General features: G+C 42.0%; 1 protein-coding gene across 1 annotated transcript in view; it reads right to left on the reverse strand.

Moving 5' to 3' along the window:
* LOC125487593 (gastrula zinc finger protein XlCGF26.1-like) overlaps positions 1 to 201 on the reverse strand; it is a 58,537-nt gene extending 58,336 nt beyond the window's left edge. The window contains exon 1 of the mRNA XM_048619409.1: positions 107 to 201. The gene's annotated coding sequence lies outside the window, so the exon portion shown is untranslated. The remainder of the gene's footprint in view (positions 1 to 106) is intronic.
* Positions 202 to 16,953: the final 16,752 nt, after the last annotated feature.

The following is a 16,953-nucleotide window of genomic DNA, read 5'->3' on the forward strand; positions in this document are numbered from 1 at the left end:
CCCCCCCAAAAAGATGGCGTTCCGAATAAGTCGGCGACTTGTCGCCCTCCAAAAAGATGGCGGCGGTTCCAAGGTCTGCTGTCGCCCAAGGCCCGCGGCCGTTTACCATTTCCTTCAGCTGCGGTAACGGGAGCATCGAATTCGAGTCTGGTGGCATACACCAGGTGTTTGTGAAAAGTCCCACTTCACGACGGCTCCAATTCTCCCCACTTACCGTCTCTTACTTATCCCACACCCTTTAATCACAGCGATAAAGCGCTTGCGCAGGAGGGAGATCATGTGTTGCAAACTAGCCCCGCCCCATTCAGTTCCATTGGTCGTGTCTAGCCGTCCCCTCCCCTCCGATTGTGAGTCACAGAGTTCGCTCAGTACGGAAAATGCCCTTTGGCCCATCGTGTGTGGCCTGTTCAAAGAAGTCTGCTGCACAGAAATAAAAGCGCTTCAGCTCATCGTATCTGCATTGGTCACAGAATTTTAATGCACTGACAAAAGCCTTTCAGCATCTCTCTTGAGATCTTATATCATATGATTCAATTTTCACCTTTTTTTAGACAATGGGGGCATATTTCTGTTCAATTTGATGGATTGTCACGTGTACCTAAGTACAGTGAAAAGCTTTGTTTGTGAGCACTACAGGCAGATCATAGTAAGCAAAGGTACATAGACAGGGTGCTTGGACAGAGTGAAGCACACAGGTTGCACTGCACAGGAGGTGCACGAAGCAAGATCAACATTATTAGAAGTTGGAGAGTCCATTCATCAGTCTAATAACTCTCCCTTCTTTCTGGTCTGTAAATTTGTAAGGACTGCAACATAAATGTTGCAAATTTGGACCAGAAGCAGGGTTTATTTCACACATTGAGGTAGGAGTGACGATGACCTGCTAATTCACACTACAGAGATAGCAAGAACTGTAGATGCCGGAGTCAGAGTGGACACAGCATGGAGCTGGAGGAGCGCAGCAGGACAGGCAGCATCAGAGGATTAGGGGAGTCGACGTTTCGGGTCTAGATCCTTAATCAGGACTGTCCGGATACTCCACACTGTATCAATTCACAATACAGACTTGCTCACAATCCCGCTATACTTAAAAAAAACTAAGAAATTATCCATTTAGTACACTTACGTTCTGAAACAATTGAGACACTCTGTTTATTCCTGCCCTTGTTAAGGTGGAGTCCCGAAGTCCAAAGCTGCAATTGGCAGCCAAGAATCACTTTGCAGGGGTGATTGATTGGCTATCCAGCAGTTCAGGAGTCATGAGCCGTTTCTTCTCTGTCAATATCCTTGAAATGTTGTCTGACGAATAGTTCAAAAATATAATTTCTATTTTGTGGTTTTGACAATATAAAGTTGATAATTACAAGAGCACAAATGCATGTTTGGGTGTGTTTTTTTTTAATGGATTCACAAGCTTCACTTGTGGCCCAAAGTCAATGTTTTGATATCATCAGTAAGTCAATACAATCAGCAGTATTGAGGCCTTAACAAACTGATATTTAAAAATTCTATCATTTCAAGTAAGTTAAGTTTAGCACTGGTAGGAGTCAGATAACAATGCCTCCTTGGGATTGGAGGGGGAGGGCAGTTACCATTAAGACAAAGATTTTCATTACAAGTAAACAACCATTTATGATCAATCTCCAAGGTTAACATATCATGTTACAGAATAGGGAAATTACTTCTAAGTTGGTGATTTCAAACAGGCAGTCTGTATTTGTGACTTTATTACACGATAGTTGAACATTCCAGTCCGAGCAGGCAGTATATGAAGTGTTGATTATCTAGTTGACATTGACTTTAGAAGAAGCTTCTGGCAGGTTGCTGCTAAATCTGGTCACATTACTCTCGCAAGCAGCTTTATTGGGTTGTTCACAAACTGTCACTAAACCTAGTTGCTGGAATGTAGGAAAGGTAGTTTAAAATTCCTTTGTGACAATGTATAACAGGAAAATCAAATGTTCGAAAAGTGACCCCTGGGGATCTTCACTACAAAATTTCCTCCAGCTTTTAAGATATTGATTAATGACTACTCTCTGTTTCCTGCCAATCAGCCAATTCTACAATCAATGCTGCTACTATTGCTTTTATTCCATGAGCTCTAACTTTGCTCACAAGGCTGCTGTGTGGCACACTATCAGATGTCATTTGAAAGTCAACGTACATCATTTCAGCAGCATAGGGTGATCTCTGTTACTTCAAAAACTCCATTAAGTTAGTTAGACACAGAATCTCCTTAAAGTTTTGCTAGCTATACTTAATTTGCCGGGAACTGTCCATGTGACTATTAACCTAAATTATTGTTTTTAAGTTTACCAACCACCAACACTAAAACTGATTTAACCATGGTACAATGTTTATAAATCTCCAGTTCTCTTGCACTTTTGCCAAGTGTAATGGCTGAAAAAGTTTGACAACTGCCTCTGCAATTTCTACTCTCACTTCCTTCAGTGTCCTTCAATCTAACTTCTTCAGACCCAATGGCTCATTTACTTTAAAAACAGACATTTCTTATCTCTTCTATATCAATTATAAACAACTTGAATTGTCAAAAAATAATTAACTCTGTAGTTACTTTACAAGTCGTTGATGTGTCGAAAGGTGGGATAACTGAGGGAACCCAATCCCACACTGGGAACGGGTTACTGGCCTCTCCCCAGTGTGAACTTGCTAGTGTACAATGAGTTGAGATGATCACTTGAACCCAGACCCGCATTTGGAACATCTAAAAGGTCTCTCATCAGTGTGAAAACATTGATGGCATATCAGGTCCAGAACTTTCCACAGTTTGGACATCTAAAAGGTCTCTCTTCAGTGTAAACAAGCTGGTGACTCAGCTGGTCAAATGAGACAATAAATTTACCAAGCTCAACAGCTAACTGGTCTCTCCACTGTGGGGACTAGCTGGTGTGACAGCAGAATGCATAACTGAGTGAATCGTTTTTCACAATCAGAGCAGGTGAAGGGTTTCTTCCCAGTGCAGACACGATGATGTTGGAATCATAGATTCCCTACAGTGCAGATTGAGGCCATTTGGCGCATTGAGTCTGCACTGACTCTCCAAAGAGCATCTCATCCTCTCCCTGTAACTCCACGTTTACCATAGCTAACCCACCAAGCCTGCACATCTTTGGGCTGTGGGAAGACACTGGAGCACCTGGAGGAAACCCAGGCAGCCATGCGGAGAACGTGCAAATTCTTCACAGACACTGTCCTACGGCTGGAATAAAACCTGGATCCCTGTGCTGTGAGGCAGCAGGGCTAACCACTGTGTCACCCCACAGAACACTGGAACATTGCGGCGTTCCAGTGGGTGGGTTGACAGATTGAATCCCTTCCCACACTCAGAGCAAGTCAACGGCCTCTCGCCAATATGAACTCACTGGTCTTTTAGCAGGCTGGGCAAGTGAATTAACCATTTACCACACTCAGAGCAGGTAAATCATCTCTCCCCAGTGTGAACACAGTGAAGTTCCAGCAGGTGGTTTGACTGAGTGAATCCTTTCCCACACTTGGAGCAGGCGAATGGCTTCTCCCAAGTGTGACTGCGACAATGCATTTCCAGCCTTGAAGGGGTGTAAATCCCTTCCCACAGTCTCCATATTTCCCCGGATTCTCCCAGTGTGACTGCACATGTGTTTCAATAAGCCAGATGATCGGGTGAAACCCCGTCGACACACTTGTATGGTTCGTTCCCACTGTGAACGGAGCTTTTTCCTTCCAGTTCAACATCCGATGATGTTCAGCTTTGATATATTAAACAACTTTGCCATATTTCGATGTGACGTTTGGTTTCAGTCTCCAGACTGCAAAGTCTGTCCTTTTAATATCCTGTGAAACAAAATTAAACAGAAAAAGTGAATGAGATAGAAACAACAAAAACATAAAAACAGGTTGCGAAGTTAAGCTGAATTAAACTGCAAATTGTGGGGCCAGCTCTTCGAAAGGGAACAGATACATAGGCAGATTATGGAAAGGCACAATAATAACAGGGTTGTCATAGTAGGGGACTTTAATTTCCCCAATATTGACCGGGTCTCCCTTAGAGCGAGAGGCTCAGACAGGGTAGTATTTGTGAAGTACATCCAAAAGGGTTTCTTGAATCAGCCTGTGGATCGACCAACTAGAGGAGGGGTCAGACTGGACCTTGTATTGGCTAATGAGCATAGCCAGGTGATTGACCTTTCAATGGGAGAGTATTTTGGAAACAGTGATCACAACTCCTTAAGTTTTAAGATAGCTATGAATAGGGACAAGACAGGACCTTGCAGGAACGTATTAAATTGGAGAAGGGCAAATTACATCAGTATTAGGCAGGAGCTAGGGAGTGTTAATTGGGAGGTGCTGTTGTTGGCAAGTCCACATCTGACATGTGGGAGTTGTTTAAAAATCTACTGATCGAAGTTTAGTACCGGCATGTTCCAGTATGGAGGAATGCCAAGGATGACAAGGTAAGGGATCCTTAGATAACGAGGGAGGTTGTGAATTTAGTCAAAAAGAAAAAAGAAGCAAATGTCAGGTTCAGGAAACCAAAAATTGGACAGGGCCAGTGAGGAATGTTAGGAAAGCAGGAAAGTACTCAAGGGAATTAGGAGAGCAAGAAGGGGCCATGAAATGACCTTGGCAAGTAGGACTAAACAGAATCGTAAAGCAAACTATTAAAAACACGAGGATAACTAGGGAGAAAGTGGGACTACTCAAGGATAAAGGAGGGAACTTGTGCTTGGAGGCAGAGGATGTGGGCGAGATTCTACATGAGTACTTTGCATCGGTACTCATCCAGGAGAAGAATATAGAGGACAGTGAGATTTGTGTGAGGCATGCTAATTATGCCAGTGCACTTTGAAATCATAAAGTGGTGTTGGGTCTCTTGAAGAGCATTAAAGTGGATAAGTCCCCAGGGCCCGCTGGCATTTACCCAGGTTATTGAGGAAAGAGGGGAGATTTCTGGGGCCTTAAGCAAGATTTTTGTATCCTTGGTAGCCACCAGAAAGGTCCCAGAGGCCTGGCGTACAGCTAATGTTGTTCCTCTGTTCAAGAAGAGAAATACTGATAATCCAGGAAACTACATTGTGGTGAATCTCACATCGGTGATTGGGAAGCTATTGGAGAGAAGTCTTAGGGATAGGATTTATGTGCATTTGGAAAAGCATGGCCTAATCAGGGACAGTTGGCATGGCTTTCTGAGGGGCAGGTCATGTCTTACTAACTTGATTGCATTTTTCGAGGAGGTGAAGAAGGTGATCAATGAGTGTAGAGAATGTCTACACGGATCTTAGTAAGGCTTTCGACAAGGTCCCTCATGGTAGGCTCATCTAGAAGTTTAAGATGCATGGAATCTATGGTACCTGGCTGTGTGGATTTGGAATTGACGTGCCTCTAGAAGGCAGAGGGTATGGTGGAAGAGAGTTGGTCTGGCTAGAGGCCCACGATTAGTGGTGTTCAGCAAAGAGGTCCCAATACACACACATATATATATAAATGACTTGGATGAAAATGTAGATGGGTGGGCTAGTAAGTTTGCAGATGATACAAAGATCGGTGGTGTTGTGGATAGTGTAGAAGGCTGTCAAAAGGTACAGTGGGATATAGATCAGTTGCAGATATGGGCAGACAAATGGCAGATGGAGATTAATCCAGGTAAGTGTGAGGTGCTGCACTTTGGGATATCAAATGTTAAGGAAAAGCATGCAGTTAATGGCAGGACCTTGAACAGCACTGATGTACAGTGGGATCTTGAGGTTCAAGTCCATAGCTTCCTGAGTGGCCACGCATGTAGGTAGGGTAGTAAAGAAGACATATGACATGCTTGCCTTTATTGGTCAGGGAATTGAGTACAAGAGTCAGGATGTCATCTTGCAGCTCTATAAAACTTTGGTTAAGCCACACTTTTTAAGAGTATTGCATTCAATTCTGGTCACAACATTTCAGGAAGGACATGGGGGCTTTGGAGATGGTGCAGAGGAGTTTTACCAGGATGCTGCCTGGATTCGAGGGTATGAGCTATAAGGTGGGCTAGAAAAACTCGAGTTGATTTCTCTGGAGCGGCAGAGACTGAGCGGAGACTTGATAGAAGTCTATAAAATTATGGGATGCAAAGATAGGGTTGACAGTCAGAATCCTTTTCCCAGAGTTGAAATTTCTAATTCTAGGGGGCATGCATTAAGATGAGAGAGGGCAAGTTTAAGGGAGGTGTGAAGGGCAAGTTGTTTTTGCATAGAGTGGTAGAAATCTGGAATGTGCCACAAGGGTTGGTGGTGGAGGCACATACAGTAGGGACGTTTAAGGGACTTGTGGACAAGCACATTAATCTGCAAGGAAAGGAGGGCTATGGACAAAGGCAGGCAGAAACTATTCATTTAATTTGGCGACATGTTCGCCACATCATGGGCCGAAGGATCCATTCCTGAGCTGTACTCGTCTATGCTCTATAATCCAGCAAACTAACTGGTTCACTAATTTACATCAGGGTAAGGAACTTGCTACCCAGTCTGATCCTACACAAGAATCTGGTTTCCATGGGAGGAGATGTAGAGAGCGGGAAGTGGGAGGGTTTTATGCACCTACAACTTGATCAGAAATTTACTACATGTAGCAACCAAAATAAAACCCCTGAGTAGGTAAGTTAAGCCTCACAACTCAACTTGGCTATTAGTCGAATTCTGGTGGAATTTAGCTACAATCCTAAAAGCAGTGTCTGTCTCCAATATCCAGGGTGTGATCCTTGTGCAGTGTTGTTTTTCAAAGTTATGCTAAAGAAAAGTTCTGGTATTGGATTCTTACACTTTTTTCTTCCTTCACGTCTATGATGTGATACTATTGATGATTGTTTAGATTCAAATGATTGAATACTCTTCTGAAACTTTCAAGTCTGCAACCTGCGTTCTTGTCAGAATTAGTTTTCCTGTCCCTTGTTAGATTTGACATTGACTGTCTGTTTGAAAATGTAGCTTTCCTGCAGTCAACTCCTTAAATTCTTCTGCCGGGTAATCAGTTGTCCTTGTGGTATAAGGTAGCCATTTATCAAGCAGTTGTTAAAACAGTCTTATGAATGTAGCTTTGGCTCATTCTTCTCCCAGGCATAATAATTGCTTTCAATTCCTGTTTTAATTTCTCCTTGTTCTTTAATAGTTTATTCCAGGCACAGCTATTGCTGCTTCTTTCCATGTGTAACAGTTTATCTTTGTTGATTGCTTCAATGCATGAACAGTTATTAAAGTAGCTGTGGTTGGTTCGCTCGCGGAGCTGGCTCATTAGTTCGCAGACATTTCATTACCCTGCTGGGTAACATCATCAGTGCAGCCTCTGATGAAGCGCTGTTGTGTTTTCCTGCCAGGAGGCTGCACTGATGATGTTACCCAGCAGGGTAGTGAAATGTCTACGAACTAACAAACCAGCTCGGTGAGCGAACCAACTACAGCATCCACAACCCGAGCTACAAATCTACTCAAGAACCTTAGTTATTAAAGTTCTGAAGTTTATAATATCACAACCTCCAAGTCACACACTGTCCTGACTTGTCTGACATCCAATACAGGATAAGCGGAAATTTCCTCCATTACATATAATCTAGCCTGAGCCATTGATTTCCGTCTCCTCTCACTCGCCATGGACTACTTCAAGCAACTCTGAACCAGACTGTTTACAAGCCTGGTGAAATACTTCACCCCGATATGGGCTTCAAAAAACATATCCTCCTCGTCATCATCAAGACCACCTACATACTCCTCAATATCTACACTCAACTTCATCCCAGTCACAGTTCATTTGCTGCTGAAATTCTCATGTATTTATTACCTCTAGACTTAACTGTCCCAACACACTTCTGGCTGGCCTCACACTTTCAACCTCCCTGTAATCTTGCGGTCATTGAAGTTCATGCTGTCTGTGTGCAGACTCACACCAAGATTTTTAAATTGTTCTTCCTATTTTCATTTCAGATCATGATTATCTGTTTCTGTGAACTCTAGTCACAAAATCTTAAATATTCTGTCCTCAGAAAGTAATGGGGACTGTGCTGTTGAATTTATCAAGGCAGGGTTAACTTTTTCTTTTGTAGACATAGACATTAACTAATATGAAGGACAGCAAACACAAAAGTGGGATAGAGACCACAACAAAATCAGGAATGATCTTATTGAAAGACAGAGCTGGTTCGATGGGCCATATTGCCTGGGCCTGCTCCGAATTCTTTTGTTCCTATTCAACTGGAATTCAACTAATTCCAGCCTCTTCTCTTATCTCCAATTCATTACTCCACGGCTTATGGCTATTCTTTCATCTGTCAAGGCCATAAACTCTGGAATCTCCACCCTAAACTTCTCCTTCTCCCCACATCACCTTCCTTCCTTAAAATATTTGACAAAAAAACCTTTTGCATAGTTTTTTTTTCCCCAATTGTCTTAAAATCTGTTTCTGTTCCTGTGTCAAATGTTCCTTTATAATAATCCTGGGGATTGAGTTGTGATATTTTGTTACATTAACAGTGCATGATATGTATAAATTAGTAACATCGACCTAGACATAGCTGGAGTACACCTGTAATAAGAAACAGAGGAAGTTAGACAATGGAAGAGAAGTGATCAAAGCAGGAGAGGTGAAACACAGCAAAGAATGGACGTAGATTCAGATCCACAGTCAAGAAGTCACACTTGCCTCAGACCATGAAATTTATCAAAGATAACTGACTACAGCACTAAAATTTGCATATTGCAGATAAATGGCCAAAAATACACTGAACACTGAAACTTTTCAATTTTAAAACCTCCCTCTGGAGCCTGCAGCTGGAAAAATATCAGAAACACCAGAGTCAGAGAAAAATCTCAGTTCCGGAAATCCTTGGGGAAAGGCTGATGTCACCATGCAATCGTCGGTACATGATAAAAGTATACAGTGAATGTTGGTCCCTTGGAGACTGAGGTGGGTGAGGTAATAGTGGAGAAAAACGAAATGACAGAGACACTAAATCAATATTTTGCCTCAGTTTCCACAGTGGGGGATGGTACTACTACTACTAAAAGGTAACGTGGATATTATAGAATGGAGAAACTTAGAAAAATCATCACCACGAGGGAAGAAGTGCTGATTTAAGGCAGTCAAGTAACCAGGGCATTATGGCCTTTGGCCTAGGCTCTTAAAAGGAAAGAGAGTAGATCCATTAGTTAGAGATTGTAGGAACTGCAGATGCTGGAGAATCTGAGATAACAAGGTGTACAGCTGGATGAACACAGCAGGCCAAGCAGCATCAGAGGAGCAGGAAGGCTGACGTTTCGGGCCTAGACCCTTCTTCAGAAAAATTTTTCTGAAGAAGGTTCCAGATCATTGGTTATATTTTTTTCAAAATTCCCTGGATATTGGAAAGGGTCAAGAGAATTGAAAAATGTTAACATAACACTCTTATTCATTAAGGGAAGGAGGCAAAAAGTAGACAGGTTAGTTTAACATGTGTCATTGGGAAATTGTTTGAGTCCATTATTAACAAAGTAATAACAGGAGATTTGGAAAATCCAAACACAATCCATCAGTGTCAGAATGGTTTTATGAAGGTTAAATCATGTTTGACAAATTTACTACAGTTCCTTAAAAATATACCAAGCAAACTGGATAATGGGGTTCCTGGAAATGTGGTATAAGGACTTCCACAAGGCATTTGATAAGGTGCCACTTAAAAGGTTAACGCACAAGGTAAGATTAGAAAGGGTAAGGGATAAATTATTAGTTTGCATAGAGATTGTGTAGAAATCCAGAACAAGAGGTCATGGTTGATCATAACACAATAAGAAATAGGAACAGGAGAAAGCCATTCAGCCCTTTGAGACTCCTCTGCCATTCAATAGGATCATTGATCTAACATTGCTCATATCCACTTTCCTGTATTTCACTCAAACTCTTTATTCACCTGCTGATCAACAATCTATTTAGGGGCGGCATGGTGGCTCAGTGGTTAGCACTGCTGCCTCACAACACCAGGGATCCGGGTTCAATTCCACCCTTGGGCGACTGTGTGTGTGGAGTTTGCACATTCTCCCTGTGTCTGTGTGGGTTTCCTCCGGGTGCTCCGGTTTTCTCCCACAGTCCAGAGATGTGCAGGCTAGGTGGACTGGCCATGCTCAATTGCCTGTAGTGTTCAGGGATGTGGAGCTTAGGTGAGTTATAGAGCGATGGGTTGGTGTGAACGTGCTGGGCCGAAGGGCCTGTTTCCACACTGTATGATTCTATTTATCTCAGCCTTAAATATACAAAAGGACTCTACCCCTATAGAACTCTGCAGCAAGGAGTTCCAACCCTCTGAGAGAAGACATTCCTCTTCACCTCAGTCTTAAATTGGCACCTCTTACTTCCAAGACTATGTTTACAGAGAGTAGTGGGCGTGTGGAATGCGCTGCCGGCAGTGGTAGTGGAGTTAGAGACTTTTAAGCGACTCTTGCATAGGCACATGGAGAATAGTGAAATGTAGGGTATGCAGGGTAGTTTGATCTTAGTAGGATAACAGGTTTGCACAACATCGTGGGCCAAAGGGCCTGTACTGTTCTATGTTCTTATGTCCTCTGATCCTAGACTCTCTCATGAGGGGAAACACCCTCTCAGCTTTTACCCTGTCAAGCCCCTTAAAAATATCACCTCTACTTCTTTTAAACTTCAATGAGTACAGTCCCCAACTTGTTCAACCTTTGCTCATAATGCAATTCCTCCATACAAGGGATCATCCTAGTGAACCTTCTCTGAATTGTGTCCATTGAGACAATATCTTTCCTTAAAACACCAAAATTGATCCCACTACTCCAAATATGGTCTCATCAGTGTCTTGTACAGATGCAGCAAGACTTTCCTGTTCTTATACTCCAACCATCTTGAAGTCCAACATTCCATTAATCTTCCTGATTACCTGCTGCACCTATGCTTTCACTCTGTGTTTCATGCACAAGTACTCCAAAGTCCCTTTGATGGAGCTTTCTGCAGTTATTTTTTCCATTTAAATATGATTCAGTTCTTTTGTTTTATCTTCCAAAATGAACAACTTCACATTTTCCCACATTCCAATTGACAACTTTTTGCCCAGTCACTTAACCAATTAATATTTGTCTGCTCTCACAACCTGCCTTCCCATCTATTTTTTCTGTCTGCAAACGTGTTGACAGTACATTCACTTCATTTCTCCTAGACATGAATATATATTGTAAACGCTTATAGTCCCAGCACTGATCCCTATGGAATCCCACTTCTCACAGGTCACTAGGCTGAAAAAAAGCTTCTCACTCCTTGCTGCTTCCTGCCCATTAGCCAATTCTCTATCTATGCCAACATACTACCTTTAATACTACGAGCTCTTATCTTATGACTTAACCTTTTCTGAGGTATCTTGTTGAACGCCTTTTGGAAGTCTAAATATAACACACATACTGCTTCTCCTCTATTCATTCTGATTGAGACTTCTTCTAAAACTCTAATAAATTGATCTGCTATGATAGCCCTTTCATGAAGCCATGCTGACTCCTCTTGATTAGATTGATGTTCCAAATGTTCTGCTTTACTTCCTTAATAATCGATTCCAATACTTTTCCAACAATAGACGTCAGGCTATAGTTACCTGCTTTTTGCCTCCCTCCCTTTCTGAATAAGGAGCTTCAGGATAGGGCATAGCAGAACAGATGAGGAGAAATTATTTCTGTGAAAATTTCACGAATCTGTGGAATTCACTACCCCAGAGTGTTTTAGATATTAGGACACTGAGCAAACTTATGGAGGAGATAGACAGATTTTTAGTTAGTAATGAGTTGAAGGATTACGGAGCACAAATAGGAAAGTGGAGTTGATGCTAATATGATCACATTGAATAGCAGAGCAGGATCAAGAGGCTAAATTTACCACTCTTGTTCCTGGATCTTATATTCCTTGCTGCAGTAACTGAGTCCAATTAGTAATGCAACACCACCTCCTCTTATGTTTCACCTGAAGATCCTATATTCTGGAATGTTGAGTTGCCAGTTCTGCTGCTCCCTCGACCTGTCTCTGTAATGGCAACAATACTGCATCACAACTTCATCTTGACTTTTCCCATTAGTAGAGGGGCCAATAACCAATGGTCCATAGATATATGGTAAGAATGAAAAAACTAAGAGGACAGTCGAGGAGACTGTTAGGTGGTGGTAGGAGCCTGGATCTCGCTGTCCGTAAAGGTGATAGTGACAGAACCTGCCATGATATTAAGCAATATTTGGATATTCACCTGCACTGCTGTGGCTTCTGTGGCTAATGGCCAAGAGCTGAAAAATACAATTAGTGCTGTCAGACCAGTCTGGTGACAATGGGCCAAAAGGTCTCTTGCTGCTGCAAACATTTGGCTAGAGAAACCGGGATCTTGTTGTGATTGATTTAGATAAGGCAGATCAAGAAAAGCTGTTCAAATTAACTGATCACAAAATGACACAACACATAGATTTGAGAATGTGATAAGATCTACAGTAGGAATATGAGTTAGATATTTTACATAATGAATATTATCAGTGACTCAGCCATCTGTGGGTGCGAATTCCACAGTTTGATCACTCCCTGAGTGAAGAACTGTTTCCTCATTTCAATCCTAAATGGCCTATCCTGTGTCCTGAAATTATTAGATTTGCTTCCCAACCAGTGGAAACATCCTCCCAGCATCTAGTCTGTCCAATCCTGTTATAAATGTACATCTTTCAATCAAATCCCATCCCATTCTTCTGAACACTCATGAATACATGCTCACTTGAAGCAATCTCTACTCATACGAGAGTCCTACCACCCTCAGTATCAGCCTAGTGAACTTTGCAAAACCATTACCACCACATCCACTTATTCTCCCATATCTATTCTACTAGCTACATCCTCAAAAAAAAATTCCAGCAGATTTGATTAACATGATTCTCTTTCATGTACCCATGCTGACTTGGTCTCATCTCATTAATGCTTTCTAAGCGTTTGATACCGTGTCTTTTACAGTAATTTCTAGCATTTTCTGCTGTTCAATCTCCAAACCTTTTTAAAGAATGGGTTACATTTGCAACCCTCCAATCTGTTGGATTGGCACGAGAATTTGGGAGGATAATCGTTAGTGCATTCAATATTTCTTGGTTCACTTTCTTTATTACTCTGGGATACAGATTATCAGGTCCTGGGGCTTTGTCATCCTATAACCTCATTGATTTCTCAAGGACTTTTTTTTATTAATATTAATTTTCTTCAATTCCCCCCTGTCCCTAGATGCTTTGTTCCCTAATATTTCTGCAACATTTTTGTGTTCCGTTTTGTGAAGTCAAAACCAAAATAGCGTTAAATTTCTGCCATTTGTCTCCCGTTATAATTCTCCCCATTTCTGTCTGAAGAGATCTACATCTGTCTTTGTTGATCTTCTTTCTCTCTTCACATATATCCAACCCTCCCTCTCATCCCCGCCTCCTTGACCTGACACAACCTGTCCATCTTCCCTCCCACCTATCTACTCCTCCCACCTCACTGACCAATCCCCACCACTCACCTATTACCATCCCACCTACCTTCCCCAGCACCACCCTTCCTCTCTCTATTTATTTCTGAGCTCCCTTCCACCTCATTTCTGAAAAAGGTTCCCGAAACAAAACATCAACTTTCCTGCTCCTCTGATGCTGCCTGGCCTGCTGTGTTCCTCCAGCTCCACGCTGTGTTATCTCATACACTCATAGCTCCCTTTACTTACATTTGGGACCCTAGTTTCAGAATGTGCACTCTCCACCTTAATGAACGATTCTATCATTTTATGAATGCTCTTCCCCAACAATCCAGCGTAAGAAGATTGTTAATTAATCTTTCACACTGCAAAATATCCATTACAAACCTCTGTCATAGATTCCTGAATGTATTGATCTAAACAAACTATTGTGTTCACACTTTACTGCTCTGCAGTATTATTGCTAGTTTGATTTGTCCAATCTATAGGTAGATTAAATTCAGTCATGGCTACAGTTATAGTCTCTAATCTAATGTCTTCTCTTCCACTTTTGCTACTGCTGAAGTCCTCTAGACATCCCCCCACTAATATTTTCTGCCTGAGTGGTAATGATACATAACTGAATACTTACAATAATGACAGTCAATAATATCCAAATCCTGAGGTTTTGGAGCAAATCTGGTTTTGATTTTGAAGTGATGCTTTGTCAGTGTTTTCTAACTGTGAATCCACTTCCTACATCCTGTAAAAGATGTACATGAGAAATCTTTCACTGTAAGTCCAAGATAGAAATTCAGAAGAGACACTTAATTCTTTTAGTTTGAATTTGCTGCCTGTACATTCTTTGTTTCTAATCCCTGTTAAAAAAAAAGTTCTACACTTTTTAATTTATTTTAAATTTGGCAAAATCCAAAATCAAATTGGAGATAAATGGATTGCGGCTGACACAAGGTGTTTCTGAAGCATCTCCATCCACCCATGCTCAGTCCATCGCACTGTCTCAATAGGGTGGATGGTTGCTCCCCGTTTCCTCCACTATCTCCAGGCCGGACAATACCGACACCATCCTAGCTGACTTCCACAAGTCCTTACTTACATCAATTCCTTTCAATATCACCAATTTGTTCACTGAATTACAGGGTTCGTGGCACAAATCCTTGATTTCCAATCACTCCATGGTTTTGGTGTCTCTAAATTCCATAATGTAAAAATCATTTTCCACAGACAGAAGAGACAAACCACAAAGCCTAATGGTTTTCAAATCCTCTTGATTTCAGTGATTCTTTCAGATATTTACATAATGTTTCTTGTCCAGAAATCATTCTCACTTAATATCCTCTGAAAGGAGTTTACAAAAATCATCCTAGAACACGGAATAGTACAGCACAGGAACAGTTCCTTTAGTCAACCATGTCTGTGCAAACCATGATGCTATTCTAAACTAATCCCATCTCCCTGCACATAGTCCGTATTTCTCTACTCCCTGTTCATGTGTTTATTTAAATGCCTCTCAAACATTTCTATTGTACCTACTTCTACCATCTGCCGTGGCAGCATGTTCCAGGCACTTTCTGTGCAAAAATGAAACCTGCCTCACACATCTCATATAGTCATAGTATTGTACAGACGGAAACAGACCCTTCAGTCCAACCAGTCCATGCCAACCATGTTCCCAAACCAAACTAGTTCCACCTGCCTACATAAAAACTGAAAAAACTGCGGACGCAGTAAATCAGAAACAAAAACAGAAATTGCTTGAAAAACTCAGCAGGTCTGTGGGGAGAAATCAGATCAAGTTTCAGATCAAATTACCCTTCCTCAGAACTGACAATAGCTGGGAAAATGTTGGTTTATATGTAAAAGATAGAGTAGGAGGAGGAGGAAAGGAGTAAATGATTGGTAGGGTTAGAGCCCCACAACTTCAGAAGGTGTAACATCTGTTTACTTCCTCCCTCTTCAATATCTAAGGGCCCAAACACACCTTCCTGTGAAACAGCACTTTACTTGCGCTTCACACATTTTAGACTGCTGTATTCACTGCTTACAATGAGGTCTCCTCTACACTGGGGAAACGCAGCATAGATCGGGTGACCGCTTCGCAGAACACCTACATGCTGTCCGCAAAAAAGACCCTGAGCTCCCAGTTGCCTGCAACTTCAAAACACCACTCTTTTCCCTGGTCAACATCTCTGTCTCAGGCTTGCTGCAGTCCTCCAGCGAAGCTCAGCGTAAGCTGGAAGAACAACACCTCATTTTCCACTTGGGGACCCTGCAGCCTTCTGGACTAAATATCGAGTTCAACAACTTTAGGGCTTGAGCTCTCCCATGTCCCTACCCCAACCACCATACACCAAGCCTTGTTACCACATAGTCTGCCGTTACACACAACCCATTGTTAGCCACTAACATTTCCCACTAATAGGTATTCACATTCCTACCTGGATCATTTTCCACTTCTTTGTCTGTCCAACTGTTCTTCTCTCTCTTTGGGCTCTATTCCCACCTATCATTTACTTCTTAACACACACCAACCAATCTTCTACATGTAAACCAACATTTTCCCAACTCCAACAGTTCTGAGAAAGAAAAAGGGTCTGAAGAAGGGTCCAGACCCGAAACATCAGCTTTCCTGCTCCTCTGATGCTGCATGGCCTGCTGTATTCATCCAGCTCTACACCTTGTTATCTTATTACAATACCACAAGTGCAGTCTCACCAATGTCCTGTACAACTGCAACATAACTTCCTAACTCAGTGCCCTGACTGATGAAAGCCCATGTGCCAAAAGCCTTCTTCATTGCCCTGTCTACCTGTGACTCCACTTTCAGAGAACCCTACACTTGAACTCCAAGGTCCCTTCTTCCACTACACTCCTTAATGACCTACCATTTACCATGAAACTGTTGCTTTGATTTGACTTTCCAAAATGCAACACTTCACTTATCTATATTAAACTCCATTTGCCATTTCTCGGCCCACTTCCCCAGCTGTTCAAGATCCTGCTGCAATTTCTGACAACCTTCCTCACTGTCCACGATACCGTCTGTTTTAGTGTCAATCGCAAACTTACTAATCATGCCTTGTATATTATCATCCGCATCATTGACATAGATAACAACAGCAATGGGCCCAGCACCAACCCCGAGGCACAGGCCTCCAGTCCGACAAGCATCCTTCCACTATTACTGTCTGCTTCCCACCATCAAGCCAATTGTGTATCCAATTTACTAGCTCTCCCTGGATTCCATGTGATTTAACCTTCCAGAGCAACCTATCATGTGGAAACTTATGAAATCCATGTAGACAATGTCTACTGCACTGGCCTCCTCAACCTTCCTGGTCACTTCATCAAAGGACTCTAACAAATTTGTGAGGCATGATCTCCCACATACAAAGCCATGCTGAGTACTCCTAATCAAACCCTGTCTTTCTAAAAGCATGTATATCTTATCTCAGTCTTCCGAGACCTCACCCGTGGTTTATGATGCAAATATATCAACC

Source organism: Rhincodon typus, chromosome 42 (assembly GCF_021869965.1).
Source record: "Rhincodon typus isolate 14 chromosome 42, sRhiTyp1.1, whole genome shotgun sequence".
Lineage (NCBI taxonomy): Eukaryota > Metazoa > Chordata > Chondrichthyes > Orectolobiformes > Rhincodontidae > Rhincodon > Rhincodon typus.